This window comes from Panthera tigris, chromosome D2, assembly GCF_018350195.1.
Source record: "Panthera tigris isolate Pti1 chromosome D2, P.tigris_Pti1_mat1.1, whole genome shotgun sequence".
NCBI classification, from domain to species: Eukaryota; Metazoa; Chordata; class Mammalia; order Carnivora; family Felidae; genus Panthera; species Panthera tigris.
This window is the reverse complement of record NC_056670.1, coordinates 83871614-83890601: the sequence shown is the minus strand read 5'-3', so window position 1 is coordinate 83890601 and position 18988 is coordinate 83871614. Positions and strand designations below refer to the sequence as shown.

General features: G+C 52.6%; 1 long non-coding RNA gene across 1 annotated transcript; it reads right to left on the bottom strand.

Moving 5' to 3' along the window:
- Nucleotides 1–12268: 12268 nt before the first annotated feature.
- LOC122231866 lies at nucleotides 12269–18988 on the bottom strand. Its single transcript, XR_006209136.1, has 6 exons — nucleotides 18483–18988; nucleotides 17912–17977; nucleotides 14706–14845; nucleotides 13704–14233; nucleotides 13246–13389; nucleotides 12269–12360 (listed from the first exon to the last, which is right to left on the bottom strand). It is a non-coding gene; the product is annotated as an uncharacterized LOC122231866 (long non-coding RNA).

Genomic DNA, 18988 nt, shown 5'->3' with positions numbered 1-18988 from the left:
ACGAATATTTTTCTTGTTAACATCTTTGTCAGGTTTTAGCACAAGAATTATTACTATTCCAAATCTGCTCTATTAAAATTTTCACTACATGTGAGTTAAATGTAAAGAGAGCCAAAACGGTGTGTACACACGTGCGCGCGTACACACACACACACACACACTCGCCATGGGAAGATCGCTCCAGCAGTCAGCAGTGCTGCGGAGAGGCAGGTGACAGGGAGCCATTCAGGAGTGTGACGGACTGGGGCAAGTCTGCGGGGTTCTGGCTCACAGTCTGCAAGGAGCCTCACTCTCTCCTGTTCTGGGCTCCTGAGAGAGCTGTGCTTTGCTTGCCCTTCTGACACCTGCCACGTGGGCCCTCAAAGCTGAGGCTGCAGAAGCAGACCCCACTGGAACCCGCTCTCTAAACAACAGAGCAGAATCAATCAGGGACTGAAATTTGGGTGACTTCCTCGCATGACTTCCTTGCACAACAGCTTAACATATTTCTGTAGGAGGCAACGTAGGTGGGTTCCATACTCTTGTCTAATGTTTCAGTGTGGAATAAAAGCCCAAGGCCAATTTTTTCAAGTACTTGAGTCTCTCGGTTGAACCATGGTTATCAAGTCCACATGGGCAGACCCAGTCCTTGGAAGGACATCGGGGTCATTCATTCTGGAGGTCAAGGGCATCTTTGGAGACATGTAGATTTCATCACCTGCTGAAACCACTCCCTGCTCTATCTCTGCACCACTCTGTGATCTGAAGTGGTCTCACTTTCCTCTTAGGATAGTCTCCACTAGAATTAAACCCCACCGGGGCGAAAATACACCTGTCCCACCCAGTTAACATCCTGAGAGCCCAGAACAGTCTTCAGCACGTGGCAGACACTCAAACCTTTGCTGGAAGAATGAATTAATTAACCGGTGTATAAGGCAGCAATTGTGTTTTGTAGATTGTAGGTCCCTTTGAAAAGTGCCCAGTTCAATTCCTTTGGAGAAAACTTGAGACTTCAGTGACAAAAGGCCTGATTTGAGCTCCCCCTCTGCTGCTACAATCCACAGGTCTTGGCAAGTTTTAAATCCAAGCCTCAGTTTCCCTGTTGTGAACGGGTGGAAGGGTCCTCACCTTGCATGGCTGGCACGGCTCTGTGCAGATGCGAGGTGTAGCTGGGATTTTAATGCAGAGGAAACAACTGTCCAGCAAGATAACATGGCTGGCCCAGGACCCTGTGGTCCGTACAGAAGGTTGCTTGCTGGGACCCAGGTAGGACTTTTGTTATTCGGTGTCTTTTGTTTTGTTTTTGGGTTTTTTTTTTTTTTTTTTTTTTGTATTGGAAATTATCACATGGTTAGACTTGCATTTTTAAATTGCTTCACTATAGAAGTTTCAATATGAGCTATCTAGGAGGGAAAGGAAACCTTTTTTCTTTTGAAGCACCAGTTAGTTGGTGTTAAAAACTTCCTCATAAAAGGACTTGCAACACAAGAGTCCAAAAGTTGACAGGATAGGGAAGCTTTCTTCTACTTTAATGCTGAAACTCAGGTCACAATGAATTTCTTCTCAAGCGTGGAGTTTTCTTTGCTCAAGGTTTACAAGACTTTGTAGGAAGAACAGTTGTATGTGCTCATCAAAAATAGAAGGTAGCTGATGGGAGTGGACACGTTCAGCGTGAATATTTGTACAGGGGTCGGCGGCTTTTAAATTTGCATCTTGATCTAAATGTATCTGCTGATTTCCCATCTGCTAATATTTCCCCATCTGCTAAATACCTGCTACCAGGGGAAGCGGATGCCTTTGTCATTCCTCTGCTTAACCTCCACGTCCCCTTCACCTGAACTTGGAAACAGCACCAGCGTCCCTACGGGCACACACACAGACGCACGCACGAACCTGCGCTCTAACCATGGACAACGCCCAGCCCGGGGAGCCCCACTGGAGAGAACGCGGTCAAGGCCGGGATCTGCGTCCCCAAGGCCACGCTGGGTGTTGGCCTCCACCTCTGCGGAGCTCAGAGCTTAGGAAGCACTGTCTGCTCCGGGACACGAGGCCAGCCCTAGAGAAAAGGTGTGTCTGTCTAATATCCGCTACAAACAACACAGCCGAGAAGGCAAAGATATCACACCACGGGTTGCAGGTGAGAAAAGAGGCGTCCGCGAACACAGCTGTGGCGGCGAGAAGCCAGCAGGCATCTCGTGCAGTTGAGACCCTCCCTTCCCAGGGCCAGAATGTTCTGGATGTGGCTTTGGTGCCCAGGAAAGGGCTGGAGCCTCAGCACAAGGGGCACTGTCTGCACCCCCAGTGCCTACACCATCTTCAGGACTGGTGCGGGGGTGGGGGGGTTGGTGTTGTGTGGACCACGTTGTGTGGACATGTGGCACCCTGGGGCTTGCGCCCTCACACACACTGCCTCTCTCCCGGAGCGACGTGGGTGAGCTCCTGAGCTTGCCTCGTCTGTGTCTATCATTCACACCACAATAGGATTCCCTTTGTTTGCTTTTAAACCCTAAGAAGCCAGAGAGCTCCAGCTGCCCAGCTCGGGGGTCCCCGAGAAGGGTCTGATGGAGAAGGTAGCTGTCTGGTGCGGCCGCTGCCCCCCCTCCCCGGGTGGGCCAGCACTCCAGCGTCCAGACATCACAACCGACACCAGGGACGGAGAATGAAATGGCCCCAAAGAGCCAGAGTTCCGTTTTGTGCTTAAAATCAAGTCCGTCCCATGAGGTGCCAGCTGTGTAGACACTTGATTGATGGTGGCAAATAATGGTTCTCGGTTTTGCTGGGAGCCTGCCTTCGTCGGAAGCCAGAGATGAATAAAATATACGCGAGCACATCAAATATAGTGCAAGGACAACATATACAAACAGTACATTAAGCATTATGGGAGACAGTAAAGACCTGGAAAAACAGATCTGAGTTGGCAGATGGGCTCCAGTTCCGGGTGTGTCTGCGCAAACGGGGAACCGCGCAGCGGACTTCTCCTCGTGGCCCTCCAGTTCCGGGAACAGGTCATTAGGTGGAAAATCCCAACACGTTAATTCCGCCACCCCTCCCTCGCTGACGCTGACTTCCCGGCTCCCGCGGAGGGGCTCGGCCACCGCAGCCCCTGCTCGCCAGGCCCTGGGCTTCCCTCCACGCCGAGTGCAGTGTCGACAAAAATGCTACACTGACATTTCTCTCTTGCTCTCAATTACATGTAGGCTTTTCACTGCCAGTATGAAATACATATTGTGCTCCGACGAGATCCACTGTACTGGGGTCAGCGGGAACTCATTGTCCTTTTTGCTTCAGAACAAGACAATACTGACATCTGTAAGATTCGTTGTAAATAATCTGAGCGCTCCAGGCACAGAGCGGTGGGCAGGAGCGGGGAGAAGAAAGCCAAGAGGGAGGTGCGGAGAGAGAGAGACAGGGATGCCGCCGCTGACTGGATTCCAAGCCACTGGGAACCCTGGGGTGTCTGGGGGAGGCGGCACTCGAAGGTCTGCATCATTTAGGAGGAAGACGAGCACCTGGCGGATAGCTGCACGACGACATTGGCTGAGACGCCTACCGCGGACCGCCTCCGCTACCAACGCGAATTCATCCCGAACAGTGTCACAGCGCGGGGACCTGGACAGGGCTCGCTGTCGTGTCCGTCCTCCAGCAGGGCCACGGGCCGAGAGCCACGCGTGGCCTCCAATTCTGACGGGGGCGGCAGGAGCGCGGGATGCCGACGAGCTTCCGTGGAGTCACTGGGCGGACGGTTCACGTCGACAGGCTCGAATGGGGTGCGTCGGCCCGCACAAAGACCCGGACGCCCCAGGGCCGAGCGGGCGCGGGCCCCACCGCAGAACCGCCTGCCCTTTAAGGCGGTGTGTGAGAAAACCAAAAGCGTGTTTGGTAACCAGACGGCAGCTGTTCTCCAAAGGAGAGCTTTCCCATGGAAGAGAAGTTTGGCTGCAGGCAGGGTGCTGCGTCGGGATGACAAAGGGCTACAGAGGAGGAAGACACTCCAGCGGAGCTTCCCGACAGGCCTGGAGCCCACGCGTCTGCCCGTGTCAGAGGTGCACCTGTGCCCCCGAGGGGCCACACGCACGCGTGGGCCCGAGTGCGCGCCTGTACACGCGTGCGTGTCCCAGGCGGCGCCCCGGGGCTGTGGTTTGGGAGCCCGTGGGTAGAGCCGACGGCGGGCTGTCTGCTCAGGCGCTCGGCGGCGGCCAGCCAGGCTTCTCCGGGTGTGAGGGGACCGAGGTGCGTCCCAGAGTCACGGGCGGGCCTGACGGCGCCGCGGCCTGGCCATGAATTCACCCGCACTCGGGACTTCTGACCTTCAAGACGAGCACTCTTCAGCCTGCGCCTTTTCCCTTTGGTCCCATCCAGAAAAGTGAGCATGTGATTCCAATTTGAAATTAAAAGTCATGTCTGAATAACAGAACTGCATTCTCATTTCCTAATACCCTGGTTTTTACTACTTTGCATTCAACTGTGAAAAGTCTTTTAAAACTCGGAACAGCAGTAAAACTTGAATGAATTTTTGACCCATTATTGCATAGCGGGTGTGCCTTCCAAGTAGGAGAGACTGCCAAGTTCTCCCCACCTAATATTTCCACTTTAATTGTGCCACTTGAGAAATTTACGTGCCTCAAAATATGGCATGAATCTTAGGCTTATTGCAGTATCATTAGCAGCAACATTTAAGCAACATCTGTGTGCTATAGAACTAATTGAAGTAGCAGAAGTGGCAGCTGTAAATCCACAGGAAGATGGCAGTTTGTACCCAGCACTGCTGAGTTAGCTGCTAACTGTCAGCCTGTTCCCGCAATCTGGTCTCGAGCACCACGGCACAGGCACACAGTGTCCAAAAAAATACAGCGGGTAGGCTAATGATCCCATTAACCACTTTGCTGCACGGATTTGGCTGTTTTTCCCGTTTCCTTGTTGAATTTCATTATAAATTTCTCCATTCCTGTAAAAAGTCCAGCGTGAGACGTGTCTGACTTTAAACTACTTACCTGAGCCGGGAAACGCTTGTCTGGCCAGACCGAACCGAGGATTGATTTTTTTGTTATTTAATAATTTTGCTCCCCTCACTCCTTTCGATTGCTTAAACATTTTTATCACATGCGTCTCTGTAAAAAATAACTTTAAAATCCCTAGTAATGTTGATATTTAAAGCAATGGCATTTTCTTCCCACGGACATAACATTTTCAATAATCAATACAAGATGGCAACCATAATTTATTAGCAGTAGGGGGAGGAGGGTGGGGGCAAGCGCTTGCCTGGTGTAAAGGGATCGGGCTGTCCGAGAGACTGGAGGGTCTGGTCTGTCTGTTGACTCACCAGGTTGACATGCCAGGGCCGATGACTGACAGGCCAGCTGCATGCTGGTTCAGACCCAAAAGGCATCGACTGTTTTCCTTTCTTCGATATTAAGAAAAACGATACCGAGTCTTCCCTATAGAGAGTGAGCTAAGCTGGGAGTGAGGAATTACCAAGATGCCTCTTTCTGCAGAGGAAACAAGGGTGTCGGAGCCACTGTCTGTATTCAGGATATTTCCTCCATCAAGCACAACTGGAAAAAATATTTCTGACACCTCTCACCAAACCCAGCCTCGTCTTGCTTTTAACTCTGGGTTTGCTTGTTTCTGTCTCGGCGGCTTGTGGATGGCTCTCCCTCGGTGCCTGGCCCTTAGACAGTGATGTAACTGGTATCTCTCGAAGCACTCGCGAGTGTTGGATATACACAAAAGAAGATCTCCTTCAATATACGATGACTGGTGTGTTTGCCAACAACCCGCTTCATTAGAAAATTGGCACGTCCGGCCAGCTGCCATGTGACACGCCGTTAACTGTGGACATTTGCTGTCTTAATACTCAAGTACTCAGGGACTCGACTGATAAGGGAGAAAGTGTTTGGAATCTGCTGAACCCCACGCTTAGGGTGCCACGCCACCTCACGGTATTGAAAATCAATAGCCACGTGACTGCGGGAAGGTCAGAGGTGCCCAGAATTAACTTCCTAGTACTAAATTACTATCCCTTGTTTCTTGGCTTATTTTCTAACAATAACACGTTTTAAGGGGGCCTGGTTAGAAACCACTCACGGGCACAAAGTGGGAAAACCAGAACCGCCGGCCGACAGCTGCCAGTGTCTCCCGCCAGCCCAGGAAACATCAGGACACTGAACGCTCCATCCATCTGTAACTCGGGTTCTTTAAAATCTATTTCGTTTTTAGTGGTGGCGTTTTAATCCTCACGTGCAAGGATGGAAGCTGGTGTGGAATCCGTCCATCTCTGACTCACCACACAGTGCAGCTTAATAACAACTTGGGGGCTATCCCCACACCAGGATGGTGCTCGGGAGGTCACAGCATGATGTAAAAAGGGGACAGAGATGTGCTCCTGGGAAGATTAGTTTATCAGGGAATAAGCTCCAGCACCTAACCACACAGAGTCACGTCTTCAGGTGTCACTTCTGAACGAGACTCGGCCCCATCCCCAGCCCTCACGGCCCCGTCCCCAGTCCTCAAGGCCCATCCCTAGACCTCAGCCCCGTCCCCAGCCCTCACAGCCCGTCCCCAGCCCTCGGCCCTGTCCCTAGACCTCACGGCCCCATCCCCAGCCCTCACGGCCCCGTCCGCAGCCCTCACGGCCCGTCCCTAGACCTCAGCCCCGTCCCCAGCCCTCACGGCCCATCCCCAGCCCTCACGGCCCCGTCCCCAGCCCTCGGCCCCGTCTCCACCCCTTGGCCCCGTCCCCAGCTCTAGCTGCCAGAGCATGAGCTCTGCTCACCTTTACACTCGGGAAAGGACACATAGTTGAAAAGAGGGAGTATTGTAATAGCTTTTTTCAGAGAACTGTGGATATTCTGCTTTGATCCTACATCCGAACTGTACAAGTGGGAGTTTCTTCCAGTTCAGCTACAGAGCAGAATCTGAAACCCTGTCCGTGAGCTTCCACTGCCCTGACCTCACCAGTCCATCTTGTGCTATAAAAGGTTCTCTGACCAATGTGTGATTTTGGTCATTTGGAAATCGGGTTCACTGAGGCCGATCTTCCAAATGTTGACGCGATTCATTACCTAATACTAAAAAAAGTAGTATCTGTTTATATCACAGTCTCAGAAAAATCTATTCAGAGGCTGTAAAGCTCATAGTGGTAGACATGAGTTTTCAACCGCACTGAATGACAGCCTTTAACAACTTGCCTAAAATGTTCAAATATGGAATACGTGATGCAAAGAAGCAAATGCGACACATATGTTCACGAACTATTGTAAGGATACTGGTGAATGTACCAGCCAGCCTAAGTGGAACAACATAGGACAGGACCTGAGTGTGGCTGAACGTCGAAGTTTCCTACAATATTCTATCTTTCTTCCTTTGCCCCAGAGGCAACAAGTGAGTATTTATCATCCCCTTTTTCCCTTTGAAAAGGTTTTATTATGTACACGTGCATGTTCATATGTGTGTGTGCATAGGTGGTTGTATGTGTGCATAGATATTTAAAGCAACATATATCCCTCAAGACTTGAAGTTTATCGAATGCAGTACTGGAAGTCCTAGCCACAGCGATTAGACCACAAAAAGAAATGAAAGGCATTCAAATTGGTAAGGAAGACGTAAAGCGTTCACTCTTTGCAGATGACAAGATACCATATACAGAAAACCCTGGAGACTCCACCAAAAAACTACTAGAATTGATAAATGAATTCAGTAAAGTCACAGGATACAAAATCAATGTTCTGAAATCTGTTGCATTCCTATATGCTGATAATGAAGCAGTGCAAACTGAAATTAAGAGAAGAATCCAGTTTACAATAGCACCAAAAACAATAAGATACCTAGGAATAAACTTAACCAAAGAGGGGAAAGTCCTGTACTCTGAAAACCAGAACACCGATGAAAGAAATTCAAGATGATGCCAACAACTGGAAAGACATTCCCTGCTCTATTGTTAAAATATTCATATTACCCAGAGCAATTTAATGCAATCTCTATCAAAATAACAACAGTTTTCACAGCACTAGAACAAGCAATCCTAAAATTTGCATGGAACCACAAAAGACCTTAAGTGGCTAAAGCAATCTTGAGAAAGAAAAATAAAACTGAAGGTACCATAATTCCAGACTTTACTTATCCTACAAAGCTGTAGTAATCAGAACAGTATGGTACTGGCACAAAAATGGACATGCAAATCAATGGAATACAGTAGACAACTCGGAAATAAACCCACAATTCTATGGCCAATTAATCTTTGACAAGGCAAGAATACGCAATGGGAAAAAGTCTCTTCAACAAATGGTGCTGGGAAATCTGGACAGCTACATGCAAAACAATGAAACTGGACCACTTTCTTACACCACGCACAAAAACAAACTCAAAATGGATTAAAGACCTAAGTATGAAACCTGAAATCATAAAATCCTAGAAGAGAGCATAGGCAGTAATTTCTCTGATGCCGGCTGCAGCAACTTATGTCTCCTGAGGCAAGGGAAATATAAACAAAAACAAACTATTGAGACTTTATGAAAATAGAAACTTTCTGCACAGCGAAGGAAACAATCAACAAAACTAAAAGGCACCCTAGTGAATGGGAGAAGGTATTTGCAAATAACATATCCAATAAGGGTTTAGTATCCAAAACATATAAAGAACTTCTACAACCCAAGAAACAATGCAATTAAAAAATGGGAAGACAAGGGGCGCCTGGGTGGCTCAGTCGGTTGAGCATCCGACATCGGCTCAGGTCATGATCTTGTGGTTTGTGAGTTCAAGCCCCGTGTCGGGCTCTATGCGGACAGCTCAGAGCCTGGAGCCAGCTTCGGATTCTGTGTCTCCCTCTCTCTCTCTCTCTCTGTCCCTTCCCTACTCAAGCTCTCTCTCTGTCTCTCAAAAATTAATAAACATTAAAATTTTTTTTAAATAAAAAAAATGGGAAGACATGAGCAGACATCTTTCCAAAGAAGACGTCCAGATGGCCAAGAGACACATGAAAAGATGCTCGACATCACCCGTCATGAGGGAAATGCAAATCAGAACCACGATGAGACCTTCCCTCACACCTGTCAGGATGTGGCTCAAATCAGAAACACAAGAAGTCGTAAGTGTTGGCGAGGACGTGGAGAAAGGGGAATCCTCTTACACTGTTGATGGGAATGCAAACTGGTGCAGCCACTCTGGAAAATGGTATAGAGGGTCTCCAGAAATTAGAGGGTAAAATTACTCTGCTTTCCAGCAACCGCACTACTAGGGGGTTGGGCGGTTACCCAAAAAGTACAAAAACACTGATTCAAACAGATACATGCACCACAATGTTTGTACAAAGCAGCATTATCTACAATAGCCAAAATAGGGAAGCAGCCCAAGTGTTCATCAATGGATGAATGGATAAAGAAGATGTGGTGTATGTATACAATGGAACGTTATTCTGCCACAAAAAAGAATGAAGTCTTGCCATTTGCAACAACATGGATGGAGCTAGGGAGCGTAGTGCTAAATTAAATAAGTCAGAGAAAAGACAAATACCATATAATTTCACTCATATGTGAAATTTAAGAGTTTATTTTGAGAGAGAGCAGGTGAGAATGAGTGAACGTGTGAATGGGGGAGGGGCAGAGAGAGGGGGAGGGAAAGAGACTCCAAAGCAGGCTCCGCACTCTCAGCACAGAGCCACACGTGGGGCTCGAACCCATGCACTGTGAGATCACGACCTGAGCTGAAATCAAGAGTCGGATGCTCAACCAACTGAAGGCATCCCAGGCACCCTTCATATGTGAAATTTAAGAAGCTAAGAAGCAAAGAAGCAAAGGAAAAACAGAGAGACAGAAACCAAGAAACAGACTTTTAATTACAGAAAAGAAACTGGTGGTTGCCAGAGGGCAGATGGTGGGGGGAAAGGGGAAACAGGTGACGGGGATCAAGGTACATATGTCATGACGAATACTCGGCAATATATACGAGTGCTGAATCACTAAACTGCACACCTGAAACTGACAGAACACTGCATGTTAACTATACTGGAATTTAATCTAAAAACTTAATAAAAGGGGCACCTGGGTGGTTCAGCCGGTTGAGTGTCTGACTTCGGCTCAGGTCATGCTCTCATGGCTCGTGGGTTCGAGCCCCCCGTCGGGCTCACTGCTGTCAGCGCAGAGCCCGCTTCGGACCTTCTGTCCACACCACCCCCCCCCCCCCCCCCGCCCCTTCCCCACGTGTGCGCTCTCTTAGAAGTAAATAAATCTTTTTATAAACTTAATAATAAAAAAGCTCTTGTTTGTGCCTTTACAAAATTAGTACCGTGCCCCAGGCAGTCTCCCGCAGCCTGCTTTGTGGACTCGTGACCCCGAGACTCGCCCACACTGTGGCACGGAGCTCTACTCACTCTCCAAGTGGTGTGATTTCCACTATGCACGCACCTGTCCTTCTCTGGACGGGTGTCTGGACTGACCACCGTTTTCACTCTTGCACCCAGGCCTGGCTTCTGGGCACACACCAGACTCCCTGGGGAGTGTGCCTGGGGGAGAAATGGCTGGGCTAGGACACCAGAGGGTAACCCCACAATACCGTGCCAAGTCACTGCACACACAGCACAGACTAACTGCCCTTTTCCAGGTCTTACAGGGGCTCTTCTTCAGGTTCCTGGAACGTTAACCATAGTCAGCTCTTAGCGTGCACGGACATTTGTGGGTGTTCAAGAGTTGATTCTAGAATGAGAAGTAGGAGAGCTTCGCTGCCCAGTGGGATCAGGACCGATGTTGAGGTGGTGGCCTTGGGCTTCACATCTTCATAGCTGGGTTGTTTGGGAGCAAAATGCTAATCCTTCTTGGGGGAAATGCAACCTATCACGGCGTGTTGTAAGGATCACAGCCGCCAGTTCTGATGAAGGATGAAAATGTCAGCGTTTTGTTGGTAACGTCCCGTATTTACTAACGTGCTCTCTGAAGAGGCCTGTGACAAAGAAGGCTCCGTCGTGCCAACACAGGGACCGCCATTTGACCAGACCTTACAAGGCGTTGGGTCTCAGCGCTCAGTGTGCAAAGTGCCAAGATGGACGATGCCCAGGGGAAGGCCCCGCAGGGTGTTGGAGGGCACCCAGAGGTCTCTCTTAAAATGAAGGACTTGCCAGAAGGTTCCCAGAATGCTCAGAAAGCTGGCTTTTCACCTCTGCGAGTCCCTGGTTCTTTTCTGTGTTGTCCGGGCACAAATTCTAGAAACACTTCTTTTCAGAAACTTCTTGTAGTTGGTTTGTCGAAAGCAGGTTCCCGCAAGCGTGGCCAGAATGCCCAGCCACGAACCGCGTGGCTCAGGCTTCCCCGTTCTCGAAGCCGGCTCCAACCTGCGGACAAGCTTCCGTCAGATGCCTGCCTCCCCGGGCAGCGCCCTCTGTAAGTGTGGGTCTCCCGGACCGCCTCGTGGTCACTTCTGGCCCAGCAACGGCTCTCTCTGTTCACCCGCTGCCGTGTTTTTCCAGCTGCGAGAAGAGCTTCTGGGGGAGTTCTTCCAATAACCGTCATCTTGATCTTAAATGTAAACATTGTCACCGCGGTTCGAAGAGAGATTAATGGTTTGCTGACGGCTCCATACGTCCTGAGGAAATGACGCGCCAGAGAGGACACGCAATCGCCATCTTATCTCCAACGCCAGTGGAGAATCCACACCCACACGTGGCCGCGGGTGTCCCTGGGACTCACGGTAGGTGCTGCCCAGGTCTGGGGCTTGGATCTATTTTCTGAGCAACTTGCCACCTGAGAAGGAAGTGTGGCATTTGTCCCCTAAAGAGGGACACAGGAGAAAGGGCTGAGTGCCAGCTCTGCCCTCGGTGCAAACTTTGAGGCCACGGCTGGAGCTCCGTTCCAGGCACAAGATGGCAGGAGGATCACACAGGTCTGCGTGGGACAGCCTGTGGCTCTCGGCCACTCGTGATCTGCAGCCCAGCCCCAGGCCCCTCCGGCCCAGTCTCTCTGGTTCCCCGGCAAATCCACTGCGACCAGTTCGCCCACTCTCGACCCCACGCCTGCTTCCACCTGCAAAGCAGCGCGGGACACGCCGTGGGCGGCCCTGGGGCTCGGGACGGCCCCTCTCGCTTAGGTCCGGGCCTCAAACCACCACGCGTCTTGACAAAGCCAGGCCCGCGGCCCTGTCAGGGCTGTGGCCTGAGTGTCAATACCAGGAGGACCGGCCAATTATACTCCACATCTGAATTCCTTATATTTTCTAAGTGTTCTACACTAATTAGTGAGTCCTGTCAGCTCTAAGGATTAGTAGCTTCTCTAAGAAGACACAGCGATGTTAAGCGACTTACCTAATTATGTAAAACACGGGATGCAGAGACGAGCAGGCTTCTCCGCCGGGCAAGGCGCCTCCGTTCTCATGGGTCCCCAGGGTGCCGGTGATGCAGTCCTGGCCTCGAGGACAGCGGGGTGCTAGGTGAGGCCCCCGTGATCTCCTTGGGGCCTGCACTCCTCACAGCCTATCTCCCCTGCCAGGAACTCGGGTCTTGTGGCCGTTCCCTGCATGGGGCGCTGGGCGAACTTCAGTGACAAAGGAGGGATTCAGAAAAGTCCACCATCCCAGGGCAGTAAGGTGAGGAAAGGCTGTAAGAGGAGGCAGGTCTTTGCAGACCTAGGGGGCTCCCGCCAGACAAAGTCAGGGCTGTAGGGGCCGTGGTGTCCCTTGATGCCTGTGAGGCCTGCCATGCACTGCTCTCCTGATTGCCATCTGGAACTTCACCCAGAGCTGACCCCACATGACCACACCCCCGGTGGCAAGAGTGTCGGCCTTCCCCCTTGCCCGACCATCACCACTGCCCTCTGGGCCCCTGGTTTCCTCTGCTGTAAGGTGCCTGGAGCTCCTTCTACTTGAAAGGCCTTCCATGTCCTGTCTAGCAGTAACGGGTACAGTGCATGCCCTGCCTCCTCCAGGAAGCCCCTTTTGATTTTCTGAGACAGCATGCCCCGAGCTGGGTCCTTCTCATATTGGTGTCACACGGCCCGTCTACGTGGAGGCTGCCTGGCCACCCCCCACCCCCCCTCCATGATCTCGTCTGGGCATGATCTCGTCTGGGGCATTCTCATCCACCGGCCCTGCAGGCACAGAGCAGAAGTGTGACAGGCATGTCGTCTTGAGATTAGACTGCAGCAACCAGTACGGTCTTAAGACATCTGTCGGGGGGCCCTTCTTCACCCAGTAAATACACTGTCCTTATAATCAGAGCCATTAACACATTTCCGTTGCAAAAATTTAGACTACGCAGAGAAACACAGAAAAGAAGTTTCAACTACTCACGCTGAGTGATCACTGTAGCGCCTTGCTCTGCAGACTGTTTTTTTTTTTTAAACAAGATCTACCATTTATGCATACGTCATGTCCGAGCATCATCGTCCTCTTTCCCCAGCACGACGGGAACTAGATTCCTGGCTTGAGGAGCTTCTGGGAGAGAGTTCAAACATGGTGCTGTTCTCGCAGCAAGGAGGACGCCACAGCGGCTCAAGTTCAGAGGCAGCGTTATGGACGTCGGCTGAGTGTAGCCCGAGGCCCCTTGCTGGGAGGGCAGACTTGGAGAGACCCTCCTGGACTGGGGTGCCAGTGGGATAGGGAAGGGGCAGGTGGGACCCACAGTCAGTCACAAAGGCACCTGCGATGCCCCGGCAGGTTCGGGCCGAGCCCACCACAAGGTTCCACCCCTTCCCGGGAAATCTTGCTCATCTACATCTGAGACCAATTCGCTGGAAACTACAGAGTACCTGTCACGCTGCCTTCTGGTGCAGAAGTCCGATGTTTGCGTGGAGAGGTACCGACAGCTACATCCCTCTTGGTGTTGTAATGTTCAGATGCGTCACGTCGAAGAGAAGGCAGCTAAATGCGGGTTCTCGGCCCTGCATGGAGCGTCCTGGTCTGGAGACGGAGCGGGAGGAGTCGGGTGCCTCGGCCGCAGGGGAGCGGAGCTGCGTGCTCAAAGCGAATGCCCTCCCTGCCGCTCGATGTGCCTCTGGTGGACGTCCCGTGGAGGCCCAGATGTGCGTCCGTCTGGAGCCGGGTGACTCTGAGTCCACGGCCGGAGGACACAGTCGGCCCTCCAGACCACGACCACACACACTCAACACCAGCACCCTGGAGGCCAGCAGGTGGCTTTGCTTCTCTTCCGGGGTTACGGGTAAGAGAGAACTGACTTTCCAACCCCCGGGGTGGGGGACCCCTTGGCGTACGTAGAACATCAAACGTGTGAGCACTCTGGGGTCAGAGTGGTAGGGAGGAACCGGAACTCTCCTCCCTTCTTGGGGAGAGAGAGAGGGAAAAGACTCAGCAACTGTCAGAGGTACGATCTCTAGCTTTTCTCAGCACCACTACAGGTTTAAAGTAACTTGGTCTGCATTACATAGAATGTGTTTTCTGTCATAAAATTGTATAATAGTTTATCCTAATTTTTTTATTTTTACTCATTTATTTTAAATTAAAAAAATTTTTTTTAACTTTATTCATTTTTGAGAGACAGAGAGAGAGTATGAGCAGGGAAGGGGCAGAGAGAGAGGGAGACACAGAAACAGAAGCGGGCTCCAGGCTCCCAGCTGTCAGCACAGAGCCTGACACGGGGCTCAAACTCGCGGACCACGAGATCATGACCTGAGCCGAAGTCGGCCATTCAACCCCCCGAGCCACTCAAGCAACCCTGTAATAGTTTATTCTAACAAAATTATAAAGTTCTTAGCTGAATGTCCCCCCTGCCCGCCAGGCACCATGCTGCCTACCTCTGTGTCAGCCCTTGTAGTCACCCAGAGTCAGAGATGGGGCGGGTCCTTCGTGGTCTGCAGGGGGGGCCGAGGCAGTGGCGAGGGCGGGGACGTGGACCCCGGGCGGTTCTTGGCCACTGCTCTGGACGCACCTGTTTCTGGGAAAAGCAGCAGAGTCACAGGCTTCCAGTGCAGGAAGCAATGAGGCTGGCACATCCCTGCCTTTCACATCTTCCACTGTTGACAGCTTCTGTTTTATAAAACGCATTGAGAAACAGGGGAAAATGCCTCCTGCCCTCATGCGATAAGCTGATTAATGAGATTTTAGTTGTTCTGTCCCAATGTCTGTACCGCCACCACCCCCTCCGATGCTCCCGGCTGTGGGCCCTTGTGCTCGGGCCCCTTCTCCGCTCAGATGGTGTCTTGCTTTACACCCCTTCCCCCCTGGCCTTCAGGTGTCTGCACATAAATGCCCGCGAGGAGGCCCCGGACCAGGGCAGGCTCCCGAGGTGGCCCTGGGGATCGGCATGGCCACGTGCAGTTGGCGAGGACCCGTCCCAGGGCCCCGTGGAGGTGGTGGATGAGTGAGGGCCTCTTGCCAGCACCCCAGCACCCCCGTACCCCTGGTCAGCCCCGCGTGGTGCCGGGACCAGCTCTGGCCAGCCAGGGTTTTCTGGTAATGTTCATCCACTGCTGCTTTCGGAAGCCAGCTGGGAAGTAAATGATGCTGGGTGGTGATTTCCAAATTCCCTATCAGACACATTCTCTGCCACTCTGGAACTCGAAAGCCACACTCTGGACAGAACCAATGATGACACCAGAATCTCGAGGAATCATGCCCAAGAAAACAGCTCCTCCCCATTCCTGAGGCACATGCCCAATGCATGCAACTGTGCAGCACAGACCCGCTGGTGTCCCCCAAGGCTCTGATGCCAGCAAGAAAAGTCCCCTGTCACCCACGGCTTCCCTCGGGGCCCCTGAGCCAGGCTCTTGGGGGAGTTGGCACAGCCTCAGGAGACGGGATGGAAAAGCAGGTACGTAAATCAGAATGCACCCAGGCGGAGCCCTCTCCAGATCCTCCCGTGTACCTGCACCCCCCCTCTGCCAGGGCTGAGGCCTGACTTGAGCCAAGAAAGCTGGTGGGGAGACACTAATCTCCACCTAGGAGTCTGCTGCCCCTGTGATCTGCTCCCACAGGGCCTAGTGTAGGTAAGTTAGGCCATTAAAACCCTAAGAGAGCCCTTGGCCAAACGTAAGGTGCTCCCATTCTTTTGGGCTGGGGACAGACAGCTGTTCCCTCCACGTTATGGACTCTGGCCTACAAGCACTGCTTCACAATGTCTCATCAGGACCGTGACTGTCCCTTGAAGACAGCCCGTGGGGGCTGGCATAGCATAGCTGTGCCCACCCCTTCTATGAACCAGACACTTCAAATGTCACTTCTCCTTGGATCCTGTGCTTTTTCCAGGAAAGCAAGCAAAAATTAATAGAAACACTGCTGGAAACTTCCTTGGGAACACCCTCTTCAAATGGAGAACTTACTTCCTGAGGAACACAGGGTCCTCTGTCAGCCTGTCTCTACCACGTTGTTGGCCCAGACCCAGGGGGCTGTCAGGAGCCAAATCCCTCCTGTGGGGTCTCCACTTGGGTTCTAGAGGTTCTCGGAGAGGCTGGGGGTCACAGGGCGGCGCCCACAGCACTAGGCGGGAATTGCAGATACCAGGGCTCTTGAGTTTCCAAAACACTGAGAATGGCTCCTCTCTCCCTCCTTGCAGAAGTCACACATGCCCCCAATCACACCAGTGTAGCCCCTGGTGTGAGGAAGGGGCTCAGAAGACCCCTTCTGCAGAGAAAGCGGTCACGCACACACAGTAGAACCTTCCAGCCCCTTCTTCTTGGGGCAGGTACATACACTGTGAGGCTTTGTGCCAACTTTCCTTCCCTGCGCCAGAGGCGGGCCGTCCAGGAAGATACACAGAGGCTGAGGCTAAACACCTCACCCCTTCCCGAATCAACATCCCGACGGATTTGACCCGGTCTCTTACTGATGGACCGTTAGAATGATTCCTTTTTTAGTATCATAAGCACAACTTTGAGGAACATCCTCTACCACTCCTGTTTCTTTGGAGGGATGATTCTGTTACTACTACCTTTACTTTTATGTGGCCTGGAGAGTCTTCTGGGCTGTCACATGGGACAGTCTCTCCAAGGTGAGCCCCATCCTGGCTGCTGTGCAAACTCCACCCCGAGGACCTGCCTGCATCAGGTTGGGTGCTGACCATGCCTTCCTTGGTTCTGTTCTCCCCCCAAGTCCCTCTTCTGGCTCTGCAATGCACTTGCCTGTAGCCTTAGACAAGTCCTGAAACCTTGGGCCTGTTTCCCTACCTGGAGGACAGAGGAAGCAGTGGGATCAGCTCTATTCAAGGTAGAGCCTGTCTCTACCAGCTCATGGAACGTGGGCTGTGGGATCTGCTGGGCTCAAGAAAGGTTAGGAAGCAGGTAGGAGACGGGGGTCTGTGCCAGGAAAGGCTGTTGGCAGAGGGTGGGGCGGGGTGGGGCAGGGACTATGGTGCCAAAGCGTGAGGCATGGGCAGCTCTGGGTGAATTGAGGCTCTGCTGATTGGGGTGGCAGGTAGAGGATGGCCTTGCCTGCGGGCCTGGGGCCGGCATCCAGGCCTTGCTGTCCCCAGGAGCTCTGCTCAGCCTATGAGTAGACACACAAGCAATCCTTGGCAAAACGGTGGCTGTGCTTGGAGGGAAAGGACAGGACAGAGGATGGAGAGCTGGCTGTCCCAGCAGGTGTCTTGGGAGGCCTCCCCAGGGTGGGGCACAGGGGGCAGAGCATTCTGAGGGGAGCACTCCTGCAGGGAGGTCCACGCGGACCCCACCTCCTGGGAGAAGGGGCAGAGTGGCCATGGGTGACAGGGACACGAGAGCCTGCCTGGCAGAGGAAGCCGGGAGCCGTGTGTCTGAGTTGTGTGGCTGGGCGCACACCCAGGGGGCTCTGCTGAGGTCTGAGAGGCAGTGGGGTGCAGGGCGGGCCCGGCACGTGCTGGCCCGTAGGTTCTGGGGAGACCATGCTCATGGGCAGTCCCAGCAGAATGCCACGTGCAGCCAGTGCCTCGCTGGCGGGGCTGGTTTATGCCACCTGAACCCAGAGTACCTGTGCATGGGGGCCGAGGAGTGACGATCTGCACGGGCTGCTCCCTGATCCCCACACTTACCCGAGGGCCACGCCGCCCCAGGCCTTTCCACGTCCGGGCGGTGAGGCTGGACCATCTGCACGCCACCTGGAACACAGACACATCCTCTGGTGGCCAGGAGGGGTCCTGAGGAACAGACTGTGGTTCCTGGGCACAGCCCTCCTTGGGGGCCTCCTCTCTCCTTTCCAGACGCCTGTTCCACCCAGTTCAAGGTTGGCACGGACATCTGCAGACACTGTCCTCACAGAGGTGGAGGCTGTGTGTCTGGGCGAGGTCATGTGTTCAGTGGACTGGGGCTCCGTGACCTCTGAAGGCACAGGGTCAGGGGCTGGGACACTCTGGGCCCACTCTCTGCCCTGGGTGTAGCCATTGGCCAGGCTAAGATGCTCCCAGGCACGGCTGGAGGATGGTGAACACAAAGACGGAGGGCCTCTGCTGGGGAGAAGGGAGGAACCACAGCCTGCTGCTGTGTCCCAGGAGAGGGATGGGGACCCACTGGCATGGGGCCCGGGGGCTCTGAGGACCACCCACAGCGGAACAGGGTCTCTGGAAGGCACTGCCCTCCCACCCCAAAGTGGGAGGCTGTCTGCACCTGTGTGCAGGGCCTGGGTGGCCTCTTCATTCCACGACCAGACTGACTTCCAGCCAACAGCTCTTCCACCGGCTCTGGGGGAGCTGGCTCCAGAATGTTCTAGAATGTTCCATTTCTGGCTCAGGACTTTTCTTCCATCCACCTCACCTGACTGGAGACTCTGACGGGGCCAGTAAGGTGGACAGTGTGGTCACGGCTACTGCTCTGCCCTCTTCAGCAAGGGTCTCAGCTGAGGCGAGTAACCTGTGAGCCCAGACTTAAGCTGTCCCGCACATTTGATGGGGTCATCAGGGCAGGGTCACCTGGGGAGGCTGCATAGGAAGAGAGGATCACAGCCAAAGCCTGTGAAGCCACGAAAGCCCTTTTCCCAAGAAAAATGGTCTAAATTGTGGTACAGAAGACCACTTGAGGGAGAATACTGAAATTCTAGAAAGAGCAGAACTACTGTGAAGAGAACATCCTAGGAACACTTGCCCACACTAGGTTTGAACTTGAGTACAGCAAAG